We start from the raw sequence: 8,129 nt of genomic DNA, 5'->3' as shown, positions 1-8,129 counted from the left end.
ACGAATTCACTGGTTTGACGTCCATTAAACCAGGGCAGCAAACACGGACTAAACTATTGCAAGTTTAGGCATTCACATGGGTTGTCAGAATTTCAAATTTAATCCCCAATAGTTTTGTTTTTAAACAAACAAACAAACATGTTTTTTATTTAAATGAAAATAATCCAATTGACATTTTTCTTAAATCCCTTTTGTGGTTTTTTTGTTTTTAAAAAAAATCCTTTTGATCCACCCTGATTTTAGAAGAACTTCCACATTCAAGTTAATCATAAACTGCTCATATTCGGTTATAGGAGAGAAGGCAGCAAAATTCATCATATCAATAATTCATTGAAAATTATTTACTCGATCTTAAAAGAGACTAATTAGAGGGTCGGACACTTGATTGTTTATTTAGGCCCAGTTTCTATCCCTGAACCAGTAACAATTGCACGGGATAATGCCCCAAACCCTACAGTTTATTGTCAAATCGTCTGAGCCATTCCTCATCTGTGCTTCTTGTTTCAGAAGTTTGAGACCAACAAAAACTTCCCCTCGGCAGTCGGTGCCCATGTGGCGCTGCAGGCAGAGGAGCCTGAGAAGTAGCGTTATGACATCGACCATAACTCAGCAACCCGCCCATCACTCACTCCCTCCACTAACCCTGATCTTAAATCCTCACCCTGCCACCTGCCTGGGTCATCTCCCCATTGAAACCCGCAGGTTGACTCATTTTAACCAATGGGATTGAATTATGCAAATCACCTGGAGAGAGTTAGCACTGACTGGCTGAGTTAACTCTGATGTCAGCACCAATTTAATGGGCGTGGTGCAGAAAATCAGGCTTTTCTGGTGCTGCTGTTTTCCAATTGTCACCAAAACCTACAAGGTTCTTCCCACCAATGCTGAGAAATTTTGGAATCAATTTAACGCAGTCTTCAAAAATTATCGTGTTACAGACAGACAAAAAAATGCCACTGAACTGACGCAGGGAGCTACAGCTGCCAATATAGCACCAAATTAGACTTGCTCATCTGGTCAGAGCCCAGCTACACTGTGGAGCTGGTAGTAGCAGGTGAGGGCGCAGCTCAGTATCCCTGCTCCCAGCCCCACCCCCAGACGGACACTCAGAGGATTTTGCCGCTCAGAGTCAGGCTCTGCCCTGAGCCCTGGGCCCAGCAGAGGGGACACCTTGCTGGGGAGTGGGGACGAAGTTACTGGGGGGTTCCCAGCTGGGATAAGGAGCAGCCGCTGGAGATTTGGAGCTGAGGTGGGGAGGACCCCAAGGATTCCTGGGCAGCTGAAGTAGGGTGAGAAAGAAAACAGATGGGACAGCAGGCAGCAGCTCCCCACAGCCCAGAGCACTCCCAGTGGAAAGGGCCAGTAGAGTTTGGAGGGAGCTGCCCAGCCCCTGGAGAGAGACACCAGCAGCCAGTGAGGTAGCAACCGGCCCCAGAAATGAAGGGCCCCAGCAAGTGGGGAGCCAGTGGAAAGGGACCCGGTGGCTGAGCGGTGTCGTCAAAATGGCGCCAGGCACAGAGCTGGCAGGGAGAAAGTCCCATTGAGAAAGGACAGAGATGGCATGGAGGACTAGCTGTCTTGATTTGAGCTGGAGCTCAGAACTAGAGTGACCACATATCAAGGGTGAGAAGCTGGGACAGGGGGTGGAGGGTTTTAGGCGTGTATATAAGACAAACTCTGAATATTGACACTGTCCCTATAAAAAGAGGACATCTGGTCACATCAGAACAGCCAAGAAGGACAGTGGAAGAGGAAGGCTGAAGCTGCAATGAATTTTTTTTTTTGCTCTGCCGGCAACCCCCCCCCCCCCCATGTATTCCGATATTTTCTTCCTGTCATCTGGTCACCCTAGAAGCAGTGCAAAGGCTTGGGGGAGTCAAGGTTAATGGAGGAGCTGAGGGAGAGGGAAGGAGCCTGGGAGTGACCCTGGAAGGGGTTGGCTATGGGCGGGAGAAGGTTGTTTTTTGGGGGCGGGGTGGTAGTTAGGGATCTGGGAAGCCTCCCCCATGCAGACCCTGGCTGACCTCAAGCCTCTCCCATTCAGTCAGGCACATCAGCCCCTGCTCCGCAACCCCCATCCCCATGGGTCTCTGCAGCCTCCTCCCCCCACCCCAGACTCAATGCTGTCACCCCACTAGCTCCTGAGCCGCAGTCTGTGACCCCCCAGCAGCCCTGGGTGCCCCACTCTGCCCTAACCAGGCTCTGCGGCAGGTGCTGTGATGAACTTCTGCTCCTGGGGGAATTCTGCAGCACGGGGCAGGCAGAGAATTTTTTTCCCCATAGAAAATACATTCTGCCCCAGAAGTGTTGCAGTTCTGCCTATGGCCCAGCAGGGGGCCGCTGTGGCACCAGAACAGCGGCCTGTGTTCCTTCTGTTGGCTGCTGTGGTGCCACACCGGCCTCTGGTGGGAAAAAGGCAGAACTGCAGCACTTGGGCAGAAACAACCGAGGAGTCCTTGTGGCACCTTAGAGACTAACAAATTTATTTGGGCATCAGCTTTCCTGGGCTAGAACCCACTTCATGGGATGCCTGGAGTGGAAAATGCAGGAGCCGGTATAAATATATGAAAGGATGGGGGTTGGTTTACCGAGTGTGAGGTCAGTCTAATGAGACAAATCAATTAACAGCAGGATAACAAGGGTGGAAAACTAATTTTTGAAGTGGTAAGAGAGTGGCCCATTACAGACAGTTGACAAGAAAGTTGAGTAACAGTAGGAGAAATTAGTATTGGGGAAATTAGGCTTAGGTTTTCTAATGACCCAACCACTCCCAGTCTTTATTCAGGCCTAATCTGATGGTGTCCAGTTTGCAGATTAATTCCAGTTCTGCAGCTTCACTTTGGAGTCTGTTTTTAAAGTTTTTTTTGTTGAAGAATTGCCACTTTTAGGTCTGTTATTAAGTGACTAGGGAGGTTGAAGTGTTCTCCAACTGGTTTTTGAATGTTATGATTCCTGATGTCAGATTTGTGTCCATTTATTCTTCTGCATAGAAAAAAATGTATGAAATGGGCAGAATAGATTATATGCAGGGAAAAAACAAAATAACATGGGACAGATGAATTCTGCATGTCCGCAGATGCGCAGAATTCCCCAGGGAGTAACAGTGTGTATGTATGTCTGTGTGTGTGTCCCGGTGCAACCGACACCAGAAATGAAGGGCCCAAGCAAGTGGGGAGCCAGTAGAAAGGGACCCTGGTGGCTGAGCTGTGTTGTCGAAATGCTGCCAGGCACAGAGCTGGCAGGGAGAAAGTCCCATTGAGAAGGGACAGAGATGGCATGGAGGACTAGCTGTCATGATTTGAGCTGGAACACAGAACTAGGGTGACCACATAGCAAGGGTGAGAAGCTGGGACAGGGGGTGGAGGGTTTTAGGTGTGTATATAAGACAATATTGGCACTGTCCCTATAAAAAGAGGACATCTGGTCACATCAGAACAGCCAAGGAAGACAGTGGAAGAGGATGGCTCAAGCTGCAATGAGTGTTTTTTTTTTTTTGCTCCGCCGGCAACCCCCCGCATGTGTCCCGATAATTTCTTCCTGTCATCTGGTCACCCTAGAAGCAGTGCAAAGGCTTGGGAGAGTCAGGGGTAATGGAGGAGCTGAGGGACAGGGAAGGAGCCTGGGAGTGAACCTGGAAGGGGTTGGGCGTGGGCAGGGTTTTTTTTGGGGGGGGGGGTTAGGGAGCTGGGGAGCCTCCCCGATGCAGACTCTGGCTGACCTCAAGCCTCTCCCATTCAGTCAGGCACATCAGCCCCTGCTCTGCAACCCCCGTCCCCATGTGTCCCTGCAGCCTCCTCCCCCATCCCCAGACTCAACGCTGTTACCCCACTAGCTCCTGAGCCCCAGTCTGTGACCCCCCAGCAGCCCTGGGTGCCCCACTCTGCCCTAACCTGGCTCTGCGGCAGGTGCTGTGATGAATTTCTGCTCCTGGGGGAATTCTGCAGCACGGGGCAGGCAGAGAATTTTTTTCCCACAGAAAATATATTCTGCCTCAGAAGTGCTGCAGTTCTGACTGTTGCCCAGCAGGGGCCGCTGTGGCGCCAGAACAGCGGGTTGTGTTCATGCTGCTGGCTGCTGTGGCGCCACAGCAGCCTCTGGTGGGAAAAAGGCAGAACTGCAGCACTTGGGCAGAAACAACCAAGGAGTCCTTGTGGCACCTTAGAGACTAACAAATTTATTTGGGCATCAGCTTTCCTGGGCTAGAACCCACTTCATTGGATTTCTGGAGTGGAAAATACAGGAGCAGATATAAATACATGAAAGGATGGGGGTTGCTTTATCAAGAGTGAGGTCAGTCTAATGACACAAATCAATTAACAGCAGGATACTAACTGAGGAAAAATAACTTTTGAAGTGGTAAGAGTGTGGCCCATTACAGAGAGTTGACAAGAAGGTGTGAGTAACAGTAGGGAGAAATCAGTATTGGGGAAATTAGGTTTAGGTTTTGCAATGACCCAACCACTCCCAGTCTTTATTCAGGCCTAATCTGAAGTTGTGCAATTTGCAAATTAATTCCAGTTCTGCAGCTTCACGTTGGAGTCTGTTTTTGAAGTTTTGTTGTTGAAGAATTGCCACGTTTAGGTCTGTTATTGAGTGACCAGAGAGATTGAAGTGTTCTTGTAGAGTGTGGACTCACCCCTGAGGTGTCTCCTGCTGGTCATCTTCGGGAATTAGCTCTCACAGCCTTGGAGTGCCCTATGGAGGACGGTGATCCACCTGTCCTCTGGCACCCCCATGTCCCTCCCTGGACCCCGGTGCCCTTGTACCTGGGGTGCTGCCTGTGATGAAGTGGGTTTTTTTTTCTTGTTTTCTGTGGGGTTTCAATGGTTTGCATGCGGAAGTGGTGGGACTCAGTTTCCCTGGGTGTTACTGGTTTAACGAGGTGAGGGGAGAGGGAGTTTGTGGTTACAGAGAACGGGAGAGGGAATTTCGGCCCCAGCCAATGGCCTGGAGGATGGAGACCCCAGCGACTTGTGACCTGGTGACCCCGACCCAGAGACCCAGCTCAGGAGTTGAAGCTGGTTCTGGCCAGTGGGAGAACAATGGGCTGCAGAGTGAGGGCCCACTGACCTAACCAGCCAGTTCCAGCCAGAGAACAGAAGCAAGGAGAGGAGGCCCCGGTTTATGACCCTCTTTACCTGGAGAGAAGACAATGGACAGAGGCGGAGCTTGGGGTAGGGGATATCAGATGCCCAGCTGGGAAGCAGGGGGGCTCTGGGCTGGAGAGGTGGAGCAGGCAGAGCCTTCCTGGATGCAGAGAGACTGGGATGTGCTGGGCTGAGGGAGGCCAGGCCTGAGGCCCTGAGAGTTTCCTGTGCTGTGTTCAACTCTCAATAAATCCTCCTGTTTTATGCTGGCTGAGAGTCACTCTGGGCTAGAGAACTGGGTTGCATCAACCCCTTCGGGGGTGGTGGAGGCTCTGGGGGTCCAGAGCAAGTGGACTCCCTAAGGGGGCCCACGGTGAGAAACAGGTGTGCTAAGACTCAAAGAGGTGCAACTACAGAAGGTGGAGGGCCCTCACCCCGAGAGAGAGTGGACCCCCGAGAAGGGCTGTCTCACTGAAAGGGGCACCCCCACGGACCGCACTATCTGTGAGTTCATGACACTGCCCCCTGGCAGTAACCCCTCAGTCTTAGGGTCTCCCCTCCCCAGGGAACCCCCAACTGTTATACCAATAGAATAAAATTCAGCAGGATCTGGTTAAGAGGGATAAGGCAAAGATGCCACATTTATTGTAAATATAATAATAAAGCAAAGCTAAAAGTAAATAATATTGTTTGACTACTTATTCCTATCACTACTTATTCCTTATACACACATACATTATATATATATATATATATATATATATATATATATATATATATATATATATATATATATATAGTGACAAAGTTTCTCCTCTATCTTGGTGCATCCTGCTCTTATTGGTGGATTTTCTTGCCTCAGAGATTCACCATGTGGTTTGGGGAACAGCCCAGAGACCTTCCCCTCTGGAAGAACCCACAGTCCAGGTCAATTGGGAGATTTGGGGGGAACCCGGGCCCGCCCTCTACTCCGGGTTCCAGCCCAGGGCCCTGTGGACTGCAACTGTCTATAGTGCCTCCTGTAACAGCTGCATGACAGCTACAACTCCCTGGGTTACTTCCCCATGGACTCCTCCAAACACCTTCCTTAGTCTCACCACAGGACCTTCCTCCTGGTATCTGATAATGCTTGTGGTCCTCAGTCCTCCAGCAGCACACCCTCTCACTCTCAGCTCCTTGCGCCTCTTGCTCCCAGCTCCTCACACTTGCACCACAAACTGAAGTGAGCTCCTTTTAAAACCCAGGTGCCTTGATTAGCCTGCCTTAATGGATTCTAGCAGCTTCTTCTTAATTGGCTTCAGGTGTCCTAATTAGCCTGCCTGCCTTAACTGGTTCTAGCAGGTTCCTGATTGCTCTAGTGCAGCCCCTCCTCTGGTCACTCAGGGAACAGAAAACTACTCATCCAGTGACCAGTATATTTGCCCTCTACCAGACTCCCGTACCTCACTGGTCTGGGTCTGTCACAATATATATTCATTCACACAATCATTCATTCAAGTTCTGTATAGGTGTTATAGTTACCAGCCTAGAAGTTGCTCATGCCAAGTTACTGGCCAGGTATCTTGGTCATGAGGATGGAGCCGAGTCCGTGTCAGGTGCACCTGATGCTCCTGGAGGTTGGCAGCAGAACCGGAGACTCAAAGTCCTCAGTCTTTAGAATCCATTCTTATAGGAATTAATTCCTATATTAGTCTATGGGAGCTGTTGCATCCTGCTGTTGCTGACTCAATAAGCAGATGGCACATTCCTGGTGGCTCCACACTGTCCAAAGTTTGTTTCTCATCCTTCCAGATGATGGGGTGGATCCCAGTTTACCCTCCGGGGGTTGTCTGGTGGTCCACTTGACACATTCTTCGGCCGATGGATACTCCCTTTCTAGGCTGGCACCTCCCTAACCATTCATGTACATCAAGCATTCATCAATATACATTCCATATCTTAACCATATTTTTAATTTACTGTCTCCACCACTTTCGGGGTGTGTGCTAATTCATTTGAGACTCCTGGCCCTTTAATCACAGAGTGTGGGAGTCTGTTCCTAGGAGCCGTTGTTCTTACAAGGAAGTGAAAGTTACTTAACGGCTTATAGCGTTTGTTTATATTGTAGCAATTACAGAATAAACTGCCTGAAGCGCACAGTGTCAATTAATGGCTTAAGGCTCACAGCAGGGGCGGTAACATAGTGTTCACTTCAAGAACAAAATCAATTCACTTGTCTGTAAGTTTTACACAGTAATAAAGTATCTTTCATAGGACAGATACAATCAATGGTTTCTACAGACAGTAGCGTACATGTTTCAACAGAAGACCCAAGAGATTTTTGTACTTCGTGAAACTGTTGGATTTTAAAGTGTGGGGGACAAATTATGGGGGCGGGGTCACTGTCACTTGGTGGAATCACTGTTGCCTGGGGGAATCACTGTTAGTACCTTCTTTAATATCCCTACATTATCCCCCTTTTGACACTACGATATTTATATAATCGTTAGTGTCACTTTCTTTTTAACCTGTTTAAGAGAATGTACTGTGAGGCAACATGTCTTTCTGATTCTAATTTAGCGTACATTCTTTTTATCTGAAAACACATGCCACACATGCCAATTATACAAATACAATGTAATATCAAGACTACTATCAAGGGGTGTAGCACTACTGATAGGATGCCAGTGGTAGTCAGGGACCATCCAGAGAATATATCATACCAGTGGTAGGTTGTAATTTGTTTCTCTGCGGTGGTAATTCATAGGAATTCTCCATTGGTATGTAGAATATGAATAATTCGATTTCCCACTTGGTCATCTGTTCTAAAAATTTGGTCACTTCAGTAGTATACAGCTCGATAGTATTCATCACCATGCAATTTTGACAGGTCTGAATGCCCAATTAGGGCCCATTTAAACTATTCAATACCATGGTAGGTTACGAAAAAAAGCCTTTAAAACATTAAATAATACTAAAAACTAGGTTTAAATAATTACCTTTCAAGTCTTTCTGTAGAACGAGGCAACTTTCCTGGTTCAGACCCTCTCAGACTTCTTATCA

This window comes from Chrysemys picta, chromosome 17 (assembly GCF_011386835.1).
Source record: "Chrysemys picta bellii isolate R12L10 chromosome 17, ASM1138683v2, whole genome shotgun sequence".
In the NCBI taxonomy this organism is placed as follows: domain Eukaryota; kingdom Metazoa; phylum Chordata; order Testudines; family Emydidae; genus Chrysemys; species Chrysemys picta.
This window is presented reverse-complemented; position numbering follows the sequence as displayed.